General features: G+C 42.1%; 1 long non-coding RNA gene across 6 annotated transcripts in view; it reads left to right on the plus strand.

The window, feature by feature from the left end:
* LOC102130691 (uncharacterized) overlaps positions 1–16262 on the plus strand; it is a 217814-nt gene that overhangs the window by 114008 nt on the left and 87544 nt on the right. Inside the window, exon 1 of one of the 6 annotated variants that reach the window (XR_012417518.1) lies at positions 7378–7474. The exons of the other annotated variants lie outside the window; for them this stretch is intronic. This is a non-coding gene — a long non-coding RNA (uncharacterized lncRNA). Of the gene's footprint in view, positions 1–7377; positions 7475–16262 lie in introns of those variants that run through there. 6 annotated transcript variants of the gene reach the window in all.

A 16262-nucleotide genomic window follows, 5' to 3' on the forward strand; every position in this document is an offset into this window, starting at 1 on the left:
TGGTGTCCATGGCCTTGGCCCACGATAGCCTGCAAAGCCAGTTGCCCCTGAGAAGCAACTTTTCTTTCTCTCATTTGGATGTTGATTGGCCAGAGCTGTCCTCAAACTGCAGCAGGCAGTATCCTTGCCTTAGGATCTGCAATTTCATGCATTTATCAGACAAATATGAACCAAGTGACTGCTATGTACTAGGTGCTCAGAATGCATCAGTAAACAAAACAGACTTGAGTTTCCCTTCCTTCATGGAACTTACGTTCTAGTGGTGGGAGGGGGACAGAAAACAATAAATAACTAGATTATGAATTGTGTTAGCAGATGATAACTGGTGTGGGAACTTAGCAGGTAGAAGGCAACACAGGGTTGAAGAAGCCGGGGATTCCACCTTGACTAGGTTGCTCAGGGCAGGCCCCACTGAGAAACCACCACTTGGATGAAGGAGGTGAGCACCTGGGGGAAGAGCCTTCCAGGCAGAGGGAAGAGCCAATGCCAGGGCCCTAATGCCGTGGCCACTGCCTGGTATGTCCAAAGAACAAGGAGACCCATGCCAGTGGCTTCAGCTGAGTGAACCAGGGATGTAGAAATGTGTAGAGGGCGGTTCTGGGAGGTGGCAGCAGGAGAAAAGGGGCTCAAAATCAGCTGGTGGTACCATCTCAGTTTGGTTTGTGGACCTTGAAGCCTATAGAATTTGGGGGCACTTTCTTTAAGAAAAGAATGTAAAATTACAAATACGAAATTAGGTACAGGGCTTTGAAAAGGCAAGCGAGGGTCCCTGAAACCTATGTTCCTTCGCTTCCCTCTAGTGGAGCCCTGGACCTGAGGACTGTGCTGGGAGGGTCCCACTCACCGCAGAGCCTCCTTCCCTCCCTCCTTACGTTGCCCTTCTGTGACTTCTTTCCTCCCTTCAGACTTCCTGTAACAGTCATCTCAACCAGAGTTTGCACAGAGCAACATGGGGACAGAGAGAGGAGCTGAGGGACCGCAGTGAGGCCCAGCCCAGGCCCACATTCATCAGCCTCCAGCCCTCAGGGAAAATGCGGACAGTGGGGTGGCCGGGAAGTTCCTCCTGGGAGGGGAAGGGCGGGAATCACTCCTCCACGGAGGACATTTCTCCCTTCTTGGTGGTTCTGTTCCCACCCAGGGAAAGAAACCAAGAGGGCAAGGCACGCATTTACCATGAAAGCAGGTTCAGCATCCTCTCTCCGGTCCCCACATGGTCCTTCAGGGAGTAGCTTCAAGGCACTGGGGCCCCAGGGAGATGAGCAGTGAGACTCTCTCAATCTGGCTGGGTGAGTTCCACTCAGGGAGGCCCAGACTCTGTTTCAAAAACCTAGAAGTAGTTGGGAGGGGAGTGGAGCAGACAGGGAGAGGAAATACTATGAATTATCCTCTGAGCCCAGTTATTAAATATCAGCAGAGGGGAAAGAAACTCAGGATAGGTAGGAAACTCAGGCTAGACATGTTTCGTCATGTACTTTCTCTATAGGATGTCTGCTGAGGGCCTGGTTAACTACAAACCATGCATTTTTTTCCTCCCTCCATCCCTCCCTCCCTCCATCCCTCCCTCCCTCCATCCCTCTCTCCTTCCCTTCCCCTTCCCATTCACCTTCCCCTTCCCCTTCCCCTTCCCCTCCTTCCCTCCCTCCCTCCCTCCCTCCCTCCCTCCCTCCCTCCCTCCCTCCCTCCCTCCCTTCCTTCCTTCCTTCCTTCCTTCCTTCCTTCCTTCCTTCCTTCCTTCCTTCCTTCCTTCCCTCTCTTCCTCTCTTCCTTCCTTCCTTCCTTCCTTCCCTCTCTTCCTCTCTTCCTTCCTTGCTTCTTTTCTTCTTTGGGGAGAAAACATGCCATTCAAAAGTGCCCAGTGTGTGCGCACACTCTCTTTTTCCTTTTTTAAAATTTAGCCTTGACTTGAAATGCAGAGTATGCACATTTTTAAAAATTGTGACAATTTTTTTTAAAAAAATGCCAGCTGCTAATTCCACCTAGGTAGAGACATTTAAACAAGTTTGGCTATAATACAGGAATTTTGATGAATTTGTTTAAATGAGATTCTCATTATAATACAATCCCTTGCTGTCTGGAAGAAATCAGTCAGTCTAGAAACATTTACGGAGCAGCTGCTATATGCAGGGTTTTATTTTAGGTCTCGTGTGGTGTTCAAGAATGTTGATTCCAAAGTCTCACTCCTCGAGGAGTGTCCTCTAGCCATGAGGTTAATGTTGATGCACGTGGAAAGAGCAGCTGAAGATGGCTTCTTGGGCTTTCATGTTGACCCCTTCCTCTTCCTTTACACTCTCCCTGGGCTCCGGCCTCAAAACCCAAGACATCAACAACCTCCCCCCAGGCTTGCAATGCCAAATCTGTATCTCTAGCCTGACTCCCAGTGCCTTCCAGTTGTCTGTCCAGACTGGAGGCTGGCTGTCTCCACTTCCCTTTCCAACAGCGGCCAGGGTGGCCTGCCTCAAATACATGCATCTGGTCACAGCACTGGCCCACGCCTGCGTAGGAGCTGGCCCTGGTCACCGTCATCCACGTCAGAGGTCCCAAACATTTGGAAATGTAACTTGTTTTTCAAATAAATATTATATTCAACAGCAATAGAAGGAACAGATGAAAAGTTATCTTATTGGTAGATATGTACTTTATAGGCACACATTGTTATAAAGCCGGTCACTCCGAACAATGTGATTATTTTAAGAAGTGTAAACATTTGACATTCATGGTCATGGGGTACAGTTGCAGTTTTATGTCAGCCTTGGTATTCGATTTATTTCTGCATTTGTTTCTATTGTCCAATGTTGAGAAAGTTTGATTCACAGAAGTAAGTCATAAAAGTGTTTTGCTTTACTTTATTTTTAATTTTTAAACAGCTTGCCTTGAAATCTCAGGATGCCCTCAATTAAACAGACCCAATACCTTAAATGTGGAGCAGGAGGAAAAATTAATTCTAAGTCGAATCATTAACAATATCTAAGTGCTTTTACTCCCTGTGTTAAATGTAAAAGTCAAATCAAAAGCAGCCCAGCCTCAGGACAGGTGCTTGTGTGATATGATCGTGACTGTACAACTCACCATTATGCAGTGGGAGGGACTGTGATCACCTAGGTTTTGCCTGCATGAATTTGGTTGAGTGTGACTCAGTTTACCATAGTAGTATGCTTGTACGAATTGAGAGGATATGCATGGACCTGGATTTTACGAAATCACCTATATAGAGCTACAATCTTACTAATCAGTGACACCTCTATTAAACATTCAAAGTTATGAACCAAACTAGCAGAAAAGATAAATTGTTCAGACTATCTCAAAGATAATTTTCCTGGCAGCATGAGTTAATACATTGGTGGTCTCCAATACGTTACAATGTTTTGATACAAAGCACATGTGACTATGTTGTTGTAAAATCACAGTTGATTTTTTAAAAATGATTTAAAGTATATATTTTGGGTAGCTTTTTAAAAAGCACTTATTCATTTAATTTGAACAGGATTTATTGGTTTTCTTTGAGTGCCTCTGGTCAAGCTTTGGAAGTTGTTTTATTTTTTTAAATAGAAAATTCATGGAAATGATGCAAAAGCCAAAAGGTGAAAACAACAACAAGAAAGCATATTTTGTGACAAATAAGTCTCCTCCCTCAGCCCTGTTCCCAAGAAATGTTTTTGTTCCCAGAAGCCACACCACATTTATCAGTTTCTTTGAATCCTGCCAGAGATAGTCTATGCCTCTCTGTGTGTGTGTGTGTCTTAGCTTGGGTTACCCCAGAAACAGACTTTGACACAGGATTTAAATGCAAGCAGCTCATCTAAGAGGTGCTCTCAGGAAACATCTTGTAGGAAGGTGAGGACAAAAGATGGGAAAGGGAAGGTAGCGAATGGAGGAAAATTGATCAAGTAAATTACCACCGTGGACAACCAGAGCTAACCCCACTGGGGAGCTCTGAGAGCCAGCATAGGACCTGTGGCTCAGAGTTATTTCTCCCAAGGGAAACGGAGCTGGAATTTTGTAACCGACTCCGTTGTCTGAGAGCTGTGGGATGTGGGCAACCAGCCATGTGGTCAGGCACAGTGGACTCTGTCCATCAAAGAAAAATGTCAGTCAAAGCAATGCAAGGGCTGGCGGTTTGAAGTGGGCAGGTGTGTGATGCAATGTCAAGGAGCAGGAAGTATGGGCAGGGTACAAACAGCATCTGCTACAGTATTATCTGAAACACATTTTAATGAAATCAGCACCAAACATGTGCAGTAACTCATGGCCCAGCCCTGTGAATGCCAGGCTTTCATGGAGCCTGGTCTGAAGACCGTTGCCATTTTTGGCATGCCAAACAAAACCTTCTGGGGTTGACTCATTCAGTTACTTCTGGTTCCTTTTCCATTGTGATCTTAGTCAAGTTTTTTCCCCAGTAATACAAATGACTTGTGCTTGCGGGTTCCCAGACAACCCGTGTGCGCACTTCCCTGCTTCTGTTCATGATGTTCTCTGAACCTGGGAGCACCTTTCCCCCTTCCTCTTACCTGCCTGATCCCACTTGTCCTCTCAGAGTCAGGTGAGTTGGAAAGAATACAACTGGCCTTATGGAGTTGTAGAAGCCTCAGTGAGAGGATGTGTATAGTATTCAGCATGGTGTCTGGCACAGAGCTCAGTAGTGGTCAACTGCCTGCCTGTCTCCCCATCTGTCTGATGAGTTGGGAGCCCACCCCAGTGTTCCCAGACTATACTGGGATTCCTCCCTTCTGTGCCATCCTAGCACCCTAGGCACACCTATAGGAATGATCTGCTGGTCTGTCTCCCCCGATTGTGCTGGGAGCTTTGGGACAGGAAGCAGACTTTACTAATCTTTGAACCCCCATTGCTGATACAGTGCCCAGCACACAGTAAGGCTTAGTGAGTGCTTGAGTAGAGCTCAGCTGAGTGCACCACACAGTAACAATTCTTTGAAGTGTTTGTAGAAATTCTGAAGACGGAAAAAGCACTGCACATAGGGTGGCTCATGAAGGTGTTTTTAGATGGGCCTTCTGTAAGAGATACACATACAAAGATTGCTTCCTTCTTCTTATTGGAAGAGCGAGCCTTGTTGACCTATGAATTTTTGCATGCTAGATTGCATGCAAGATTGTTTTGCTCATTACCTTCTCTCTCTCTCTCTCTCTCTCTCTCTTTCTTTCTCTCTCTTTCTCTTTCATGGATAGTCAGTCAGTCCACAAATACTTTCTGAGTCCCTACTATATATTGGACACTACTCTAGGGGACGGGGATACAGTGGTGCACATGACAGAAGGAGACTCAGTCTCAAGGAGCTTCTACTTTCTTGGAAATTACAGAGTGGAATGTTCATTTGGACTGGCCTGTTGCTGCCAGGAGGATCTGAAGAATCTGGAACAAGTGGGGCTCCTCAGGGCCTGGCTGATGGAAACATCAGGCAGTTTTAGGTAAAGACACAGGGGCAAAGATTCCAATTGGAGGCAAGCACCAAAGGAGATCAAGGACAGCTGTCATTTAGAAACATACTGAGCACTCAGCTGTGGCCAGAATATGGAGGGCATAAAGAGATATAAGCCCCGGTCCCTGTAAAGATGTGCTGTCTGCAATGGGAGAATAGATTTAAGTCTCAGTTATTGTGAGTGGATTAACAACTTGATGACTATCCAGGCAATAAGTAATTATAGATTCAAAGGAAGGTACAAAAAGTAGTTTAGAGGGGGACTGTGTACTCTTCACCCAATTTCTCCCAATCTCACAGCCAGAAAGTTGACATTAGTATAATACACACACCTTACTTAAATTTCACTAGTTTTGCGTATGATTTCATACATTCTTATCACTTGTAAATTCATGTAACAAACACCATAATCAAGACACAGAACTGTTCTAGCACTACAGAGCTACTTCTCGTGCTATGCCTTAGTAGTCACACTCCCAATCCCCTACTCCCTAGCCCCTGGCTACTGTTGAGTGTTCAGAGTTCTTTATGTATTTTAAATATGAGTCCTTTGTCATATGTGTGTTTTGCAAATATTTTCTACTAGTCTATAGCATGTATTTTCATCTCTTTTATAGTCTTTCACAGAGCAAAATTTTTAAATTTAAATGAAGTACAACTTAATGGATTTTTTATTTTGTGGATTGTGCTTATAGTGTCATATCTAAGAACTCTTCACTTTGCCCTCGGTCCTAAAGATTTTCTCTTATGTTTTCTAAAAATTTTATAGTTTTACATTTTACATTTAAATCTATAAGGAATTTTGAGTTACTTTTGTATAAGATAGGAGATATAGATTGAAGTTCATTTTTTTTTCTTTCTTTTTGCCTAAGGATGTCCAACTTTTCAGCACTATCTGTTTAAAAGGCTATTCTTCCTTCGTTGATGATCAGTTGATTATCTTTTTGTGAATTTACTTCTGGCTTTTCTATTCTGTTTCATTTATCTATCTGTTCCTTCACTAATATGCATTGTCTCTATTGTCTGTTGCTATGAAGTAAATCTTAATCAGATAGAGTGATTCCTCCCACTTAATTCTTTCAGGAAATTGTTTTAACTGTTCTAATTCCATTGCCTTCCACATAAATTTTATAATAATCTTGTCTAAGTCTTCAAAAAAACCTTGCTGGAGTTTTGATAAGAATCGTGTTAAACTAATAAGTCAATTTCAGGAGAGTTGTGTTAAACGAATAAATCAGTTTCAGGAGAATTGGCATCTTTACTACATTGAATCTGCCAATCCATAAACACAGTATATTTTTCCATTTATTTACATCTTCTTTAATTTCTTTCATCATCATTTTGAAGTTTTCAGCAGTCCCATACATGTTTGTTGGAGTTACACTTACATACTTTTTATTCTGAGGGGGTGGCACTGTAAATGAATAGTGTGTTTTAAATTTTGGTTTCCACATGGTCATTGATAGTATACAGAAATACAATTGATTTTTGTATCTTGATCTTGTATTCTGCAACTGTGGTAAACCCAACTACTAGTTCTATGAGGGTTTTCTTTGCTTGATTTTGTTTTTTAGATTCTTTGGAATTTTCTACATAGGACATTATGTCATTGGCAAATAAACAGTTTTATTTCTTCCTTTCAAACTTTATACCATTATGGGTTAATTATCAACTCTAAGGACCATCCAGGAAAAAAAGATTATTTAACCCACAAATACTGTTTCCCCACTCATTTCTGGATTATTTTCCCATTGTCCACTGTGCACTTGGGGAATATAGACTCACTCTTACATTAGATCAAGCAACTATTATTAGGGAAACATCTGGAAAGAATAAAATACATTCCAGACCAAAGGAGGGAAGATCAGGGACTTTTCACATCACGCCTCCTCCATGAGCAAGGGTCAGTGAAGGGTGACTGTGTGTACTGTTTGTTCCCTTAGGTGAGGGGCCACCCAGGCCTGAGGCCTGACCTTCTCAAAGCCCAGCCAGAGCAATGAGCGACTCCTTTTTCAGCACTGGCCAAGATCAGGGCCTCCTGAGGTAGGCTGGGAACAAGGACTGTCCCCCCTGGGTCTGATGAAAGAATGGGATGAGGCCTTATGAAAGTTGGGGAGCATTTCGAGGGGCTTTTAGTGGGTGAGTGTGGGCCATCGCTGCTTCTTTTGCCTCTGAGCTGAGAAATCGGTCCTGCAGGATGTGGGTTTAGGTGTGGTTTACCTGCCCTGCTTCCCAGTGGTAACAACACTGGGAAATGCTAGGAGAACTGTGTCCTTGACACCACCAGGGACACAGCAGGGAGTGAGAATTGGAGGGAGGATAATGCCTTCAGTTTCATTTAGTTGTCTTTCAGCTAGCAAGATACATGGACCTGAAGGAACAGTAATATACCATATATTTCAAAAAGAAAAACCAAACCAAGGCTAGAGGCGTGGACCCAAGTCATCTATGGAGATGTGTAAGCAATGCTGTGTGAGTGAAGGGATCCAGTATAATTAAATCTTTATGTACCCAAACTACTGGGAGTTTTAAAAATCACAGTGCTATTTACTTTTATGATAAAGTGATACAAGTGCTGGGCACTTTTTATGATAAGGTGCTGGGCAATTTGTGACTGGAATATACTGAAACATTATATTATACGCAATGCAACACATGTTCAGCACATTTGTTAAAGGCAGATATGTTTAAAGAAGCTAAAACAACGGGAATGCAATTCTCCCTGACACGTCCTTGGCTGTGGAGACATTTATTTCATCTAGCATAATATTTTCATCTACTTTCTGTAAAGCAAGAGGTGAAAATACTTTTTTTTTGTTTGTTTTTAAAGCTAAGACTATCTTGAAAATGGCAACTTGGAGAAAACCTTAAAGGTAAAATTTAGTTAATTGGTGTAATAAGATCCTATGGTTTCTCTGGTCTATCCCACGCCATACATAACTTTATAATCATTCTAGCAGTGTTATAACAACACTGTTTTAACAGCTTCAGAAGTAACTCCACTGATGGGTGTAGCCAATAGAGTTTTATCTGAAATCCAGATCCTGTCAGTATGAGACTTTTCAAGCAAAATGCAGTCGGTGCCTTAGCTTCATCGAGTGCAAGCCTCATCTCCTACACTGCATATGGATTTCCATCCCTTCTAGGTCTCCATTCACTGGTGTCCACAGCACACTAACCCCCTTTCACTGTTCACCCCAATACTGACCTTTGGATGCCAAGTAGATACTCCCCGCTCTCTCCAGGAATACCTCCATGAGTCACCAGATATCAGGATGAGGTACGGGGACTCCAGATATCTAGGAGGAGAAGGCAGTCTTCTCTTAATCCAGGGCTCTTCCTTAGGTCAGCCTGAACTGCCCAGCATTCCTGCACTCTTTTCTCCATGCCCAGAAGTCCCTGCCCCAAATTTTATCTTTGCATCTTCTTCTGTTATCTTTTTTCTTTTTGGTTTCTCATATTCCCTGAACCATCCTAGGAACCAAAAGGAAATGCTCCCTTGTCTGTGATGCCATTTGCAGTGATTCTGAGGTGAGAAGCAGCTGTAGCTGCCCTCTGAATCTCAGCTCAGAGGATCCCACATAACCTGGATCTGCCAACATCTCCCTTTGCATTTCTTGACGAAGAGCACGGGCCTGTGGGAAGTTTGATTGACACATACCTTTGATACCCTTTGCCTGGGCCATGTCTGCAGCCCTCTGCAGCTGGGGCTGTCTCTGCAGAAGGATGGAGTTTTCATCTCTAATTGTGAAAGAGCTTTTAAAGGCAAGCTGGCCACAGTAATAAGCATGTAATCTGGAAGAAATCTCATGTTCAATGGTGGATCTGAAGTTGCTTTTTTTTTTTTGGTTGGGGCTTATAAACCTTCGTTTGTAAAAGTTAATCATGGTCATTCTTTTCAGGACCGGTAGGAGGTGATTTCAAAAGAGTATATGAAAATGATGTAAGCATTGGCTAACATGGGAGAAGGCCCAAACTCAAAAGGATAAGATCCTGAGTTAAGTGCTACAAAAATTGAGTTCTAACAGGTGAGCAGGAGTTGGCCCTGAAGATTAGGGTAGAGGAGGGCTTTGGGGGCAGAGGAAACATTTGTACAAAAGCAGGAAGACACATAAGAACATGGCAGGCCAAGCAGCATTCTGGGTCCAGCCCAACTAGAGTACAGAGTAAGTTATGGGGAGTGGAAAAAGAGATTGGAAATGTGTTAGGGTTCTCCAGAGAACCAGAAGGAATAGGACGAAACTGGCTCATGCAATTATGGAGATGGGCAAGTCCCAAGATCTGCAGGGTGAGTCTACAAGCTAGAGACCCAGGAAAGACTATGGTTTAGTTCCAGTCTGTGTCCAAAGGCCTGAGAAGCAGGAAAGCAGATGGTGTTTCTTCATATCTGAAAGCCAACAGGCTTGAGAACAAGGAAGAGCTGATGTTTCAGTTCAAGACGGAAGGCAGGAAAAAAAGCTGGTGTTCCAGTTCAAAGGCAATTAGGCAGAAAGAATTTCCTTCGGCCGGGCGCGGTGGCTCAAGCCTGTAATCCCAGCACTTTGGGAGGCCAAGGCGGGCGGAACACGAGGTCAGGAGATCGAGACCATCCTGGCTAACACGGTGAAACCCCGTCTCTACTAAAAATACAAAAAACTAGCCGGGCGCGGTGGCGGGCACCTGTAGTCCCAGCTACTCGGGAGGCTGAGGCAGGAGAATGGCGTAAACCCGGGAGGCGGAGCTTGCAGTGAGCTGAGATCCGGCCACTGCACTCCAGCCTGGGTGACAGAGCAAGACTCCGTCTCAAAAAAAAAAAAAAAAGAATTTCCTTCTACTCGGAGAAGGGTTAGCCTTTTGTTCTATCTGCTATTTCAGCTGATTGGATGAGGCCCATCCACATTAGAGAGGGAAATCTGCTTTACATAGTCCACCAATTTAAATGCTTATCCCATCCAAATCACCCTCACAGAAATACGTGAATGATATTTGTCCAAATATCTGGGCCCCCCATGGTCCAGTCAAGTTGATGTATAAGTTAACCATCATGAAATCATAGGCATGGAACAGTAAGAGGCCATTTCAAAAGAGTGTAATGTTCTGGGGCCAATTTTGATTACTACCTCAGGATCAAGTTTCTTACCTGCTAGTTCAAGGGGTGGTATGCTGAGGAAATGTTTCTTACCCACTTTTAAAATCTGAATATTTTCTTACAATAATGGCTACCACTTACTGTGTACCTACTATGTGCTGGCTGTTCAGCAAACATCTCACTTAATCCTTTTGTTTTTGTTTTTTTTTTGAAACTGGGTCTCACTCTTGCCCAGCTTGGAGTGCAGTAGTGTGATCCAACTTGTTGCAGCCTTGAACTCTTGGGCTCAAGGGATCGCCCTGCCTCAGCCTCCTGAGTAGCTGTGACTACAGGAGTGCATTGTCACACCTGGCTAATTTTTTTTTTTTTTTTTTTTTGAGAGAGATGGGGTCTTGCTATGTTGCCCAGGCTGGTCTTGAACTCCTGACCTCAAGTGATCTGCCTGCCTCAGACTCTCAAAGTACTGGGATTACAGGTGTGAGCCACTGTGCCCCACCATGTCACTTAATCCTATCACTAATCCTACCCCCTACTGAGTTTACTGTCAAGGGAAGGGTTATTATTGCCATCTATATGTGAAGAAACCAAGGCTCAAAGAGCTGTATGCTCATCAATGTTTACAGTGCCTGTAACACAGTAGATATTCAATAAATATTTGTTAAATGATTTTAAGCCTCTAGTAAGTGGTGAAGTTAGATTTCAAAAGCAGATCATTTGACTCTAAAACCAATGGACTTTAGAAGAAGCTGGTGAGCACAGGCAAGGAAGAAAACTTGCAGTCTGAGCAGTCAAACCTCTGACATTTTATCTGACTTCTCCCTGAGGTAGGCCAAGATGACTGAGCCTGAAGAAATTCTGATAATTCCAACAAAGTCTGTCAGCATTTAGCACAGCTTCTTGAAAGTGACCTTGAGCAATTAAACCACGCATGTTGGCAGACATTAGTCCTGGTTCGGGTTGACTAAAAAATTCAACAGCCCCATTTATGGCATGCTTTTAAGTATAATTTTTTTCCCTGTTATCAATTCATACTCAAAATTTCTCAGCAATAGCTAAAAAGATGGGAGATAATGTATGTTTCAAAGCTGCTTCATCTCTTTTAATGAACAATGTCTAGCTGGGGAAGGTATTGGTGAGGAAGAAGGGCTGGTTATTGATTTCACAGAAATCCTGTTGTTCAGTCTCAGTAAGACATTCATCAAGGGGCTAAGTCTCTTCCCTAGTAATTTATTAGCTATATACGGAAGCATGTTAAGTCTTGGAGGTCTCAAGGCACCACTTGATGATTCTCAGTGGTGACTCATGACACAGAAAGATACCTTAATCACTCTTTGAGGTTCTTCCCACTTTTAACTTAGGGACAGCTTTACACCAGGAGCACTGGACTTGAGCATTCCTTACTGTTTCTCTTTCTTCCCTCCCTTCCCTGCTCCTTCCCAAGGCTATGGAGAAACTCTTTTTCATCTTCAAAGAAAATGTGTAGATGATTTATTTATTGACACATGATCATTGTACGTATTAATGGGGTGTTGGGATTCACTCAGGATGATGGCAAAAATATTAAAGGGAAATATTAGGGAAAGTTATAGGAAATAGTCACAAATCTTTTGGATGGCTGAAAGGTTACATAGCTTGTAATAATTGAACAGGCTGAAGGCAGCCTGTTACCTTAGAGCATTAAGTCATAGGGTAAATACTAGTAACAAGAGAGGCTTCCGCAGTTAAGTCTTTTTACCCTGCCTCCTTTAATTAACCTTTGAGCCAGATGGCCCTCTGGCGGGGAGGTCGACAGGGAAACTGCCCCCTAATGGTATTTACTTTAGACCTCTGTACCTGAGCTTTAATCATTTGTAGAACTACTCTCTTAACCATGTTAATTATCCGTTTACTCAAAGCTTCTGTTATTAATTGTATACTAAATAAATGCCTGGAGTGTGAGCTGCTCAGGGCCGGCCGCAGTGACAAACCTCTCTTAGTGTGCAGGCCGTCAGACACTCAGCTGGACTGGCAAAGCAGAATATCTGTGTGTCAGCGTACATTTTATTCATCCGTCGTTTGGGTCAGGGTCTGCGGGCAGACCCCCACAGCTAATGCCCTTGTGTGAGGAGCAATACCTCACACAACACTCAAAAAAATACTCAACATCACTAATCATCAGGGAAATACAATCAACACCCTAATGGGATACCACCTCATTCTACAATTTGATTAAAAAAAATATATATATATATATATAAAATCACACATATATTTTTTATATATCACACATATATTTTTATATATATCACCTATATATTTATACTCACATATATATCACACATATTTATATATATCACATATATATCACACATATTTATATATCACATATATCACACACATATTTTTATATATCACACATAAATATTTATATATCACATATATATCACACATACATATTTATATATCACATATCTACCATACATATATATTTATACATATCACACGTATATATTTATATATCACACATATATATTTATATATCACATATATATCACATATATATATCACATGTATATATCACACATACATATATGTTGTATAATGATCCAAGTAGGGTAGTTAGTGCATTCATCATCTCATGCATTTATTGTCTGTTTTTGGTGAGAACCTTCAAAAGCCTCTCGGCCAGTTGCAGTGGCTCACGCCTGTAATTCCAGCACTTTGGGAGGCTGAGGCAGTGGATCACTTGAGACCAGGAGTTCGAGACCAGCCTGGCCAACATGGCAAAGCCTCATCTCTACTAAAAATACAAAAATTAGCTGAGTGTGTTGGCAAACGCCTGCAGTCCCAGCTACTCGGGAGACCGAGGCATGAGAATTGCTTGAACTTGGGAGGCAGAGGTTGTAGTGAGCCGAGATCATGCCACCACAGTCTAGCTTGGGTGACAGAATAAGACTCTGTCAAAAAAAAAAAAAAGCGTTTCTTCTTGCTATTTCATAATATACAGTACTTTACTGTTAATCATAGTGACCCTACTGTGCAACAGAACATCAGAACTGAATCCTCCCATCTCATAGTAACTTTGTGCCCAAAACTGGAGTATCAAAAACTCCACCTATGTGTAAAACCATGTGTTTTGTCTTTTTCTTTTTGTCTTTTTGTGTTTGGCTTATTTCACTTGACATGATGTCCTCCAGGCTCATCCATGTTGTCACAAATGACAGGATTTTATTTTTTATGGCTGAATAGTATTCCATTGTATATATATATACCTCATTTTCTTTATCTGTTCATCCATTGTTGGAGTCTTGCTCTGTCTCCCAAGCTGGAGTGCAGTGGCGCGATCTCGACTCACTGCAACCTCTGCCTCCTGGGTTCCAGCGATCGATTAGCTGGGATTATAGGTACCCACCACCGCGTCTGGCTAAGTTTTGTGTTTTTAGTAGCAGTGGGGTTTCACTATGTTGGCCAGGCTGGTCTCAAATTCCTGACCTCAGGTGATCCACCTGCCTCGGCCTCCCAAAGTGCTGGGATTACAGGCGTGAGCCACTGTGCCTGGCCTCTTTTGTCTTTTTGTTAATAGCCATTCTAACTAGAATGAGGTGGTATCCCATTATGGTGCTGATTGTATTTCTCTGATGATTATGATGTTGAGTATTTTTTTATATGCCTGCTGGCCATTTGTAGTCTTCTTTTGAAAAATGTCTATTAAGGTATTTTGCCCATTTTTTTAAGTCTGGTTATTTGTTTTTGTTTTCTGTTGAGTTGTTTAAATTCTTTATGTATTCTGGAAATTAACCCCTTGTCAGATGTATAGTTTGCAAATATTTTCTCACATTCTGTAGGATGTCTCTTCATTCTGTCAATAGTTTCCTTTGCTGTGCAAAAGTATTTTTAGTTTGATATAATCCTGTTTGTCTATTTTTGCTATTGTTGCTTGTGCTTTTGAGGTCTTATTTAAACAAATTTTTGCCCAGTACAATGTTGTGAAGTGTATCCCCCATGTTTTCTTCTAGTAGTTTCATATGTTAAGTTTTACATTTAGGTCTTTAATCCATTTTGTGTTGATTTTTTTTATATGGTGAGAGATAGGGATCTAGTCTCATTCTTCTACATGCAGATATCTAATTTTCCACCATTTATTGAAAAGACTGTCTTTTCCCCAATGTGTGTTCTTAACAACTTGGTAGAAAATCAGTTGGCTGTGGGTGGATGAATTTATTTCTGAGCTCTTATTCTGTGCCATTTGTCTATGTGCTCTTTTTGTGCCAGTACCACACTATTATGGTTACTATTGCATTGTAATATGTTTTGAAGTCAAGTGGTGTGATGCCTCCAGCTTTGTTCTTTTTGCTTAGGATTGCTTTGGCTATTAGGGGATCTTTTGTGGTTCCATATGAATTTTAGGATTTTTTTTTCTATTTCTGTGAAGAATGTCATGGTATTTTCATAGGGATTCCATACTTTTAATAGATCCACAGATTGACAGGTTGCTTTCAGCAGTATGGCCATTTTAACAATATTAATTCTTCCAATCCATGAACACAGAGTATCTTTTCATTTATTTGTGTCCTTTTCCATTTCTTTCGTCAGTGCTTTACAATTTTCAGCATAGAGATCTTTCACCTCCTTGGCTGACTTTATTCCTAGGTATATATTTTTTCTAGCTATTGTAAATGCAATTGTTTTCCTGATTTCTTTTTCATACAGTTCATTATTAGCATGTAGAAACACTATTGATTTTTATATGTAGATTTTGTATGCTGCGATTTTACTGAATTTGGTTTTTAGTCCTTTTTTTCTTTTTTTTTTTTGGTAGAGTCTTTGGGGTTTTCTATGTATGCAGTCATGTCATCTGCAAACAGGGACAACTTGACTTCCTTCTTTACACTTTAGATACCTTCTATTTCTTTCTCTTGCCTAATTGATCTGGCTAGGACTTCTAGCACAATGTTGGACAGAAGTGGTAAAAGTGGGCATCCTTGTCTTTTCCTGATCCTCAAGGAAAAGCTTTCAGCTTTTCACCACTCACTATGATGGGTGTGAATTAATTTTAGAGGGCAGTCTGGCTATTTTGTCTGAGCTCACCAAAGACTTGATAAGGAGATCTCAAAAAGGACAATGTGGTTCATTCAATTATTTTAGACAATTGGTGATGAATAGCCAGAAAGAAGGAAATATGGGAGTAGCTTAGGAAAGAAGATTCATCCAGGCAGTGGGCCATGGAAATGTCCTATTGCCTAAAAGCGACATGAGTCATACTGTGCCAGAAAGGTGGAAGGTTGATTTCGGGAGGGACGTGTTGAGGGATGGCCTTACCCTCCAATCTAAAACTGGAAAGTGAAGCCAGAGGCTTTGCTTTGAGTCATATCACTTCAAGATACCATGTCTGCTGTGGTGTTACACCTCCAAATCACATGTGGAGTGTGGCTTTGCCTCTTCTCACAGCCTCTATTACTACCATCCTCATCTGAACTACCGTCATCTCTCCCCTGGGTAGCTGCAAAAGCCTGTTCCTTTCTCCTGCAGTGTATTCTCCACACAGCAGCCTGGTGATCTGTGACAACCCAAGTCACACTGTGTCTCGACTCTGTTCAAAAGCTTCCTGTGTCTCCCCACATCACTCAGAGTAAAAGCCATAGTCCTTCTGTGCCCCCCTGATCTGACCACATGCAATCCAGACTCTCCTCTTTTCCCTCCCTGACCCCCTCTCCTACTTAAAGATAGGACCCCAAACAATGACTCAGTCTCCACTTTCCAGTCTTAGGTGGTTAGAAGTCAAGG

Source organism: Macaca fascicularis, chromosome 1, assembly GCF_037993035.2.
Source record: "Macaca fascicularis isolate 582-1 chromosome 1, T2T-MFA8v1.1".
NCBI classification, from domain to species: Eukaryota; Metazoa; Chordata; class Mammalia; order Primates; family Cercopithecidae; genus Macaca; species Macaca fascicularis.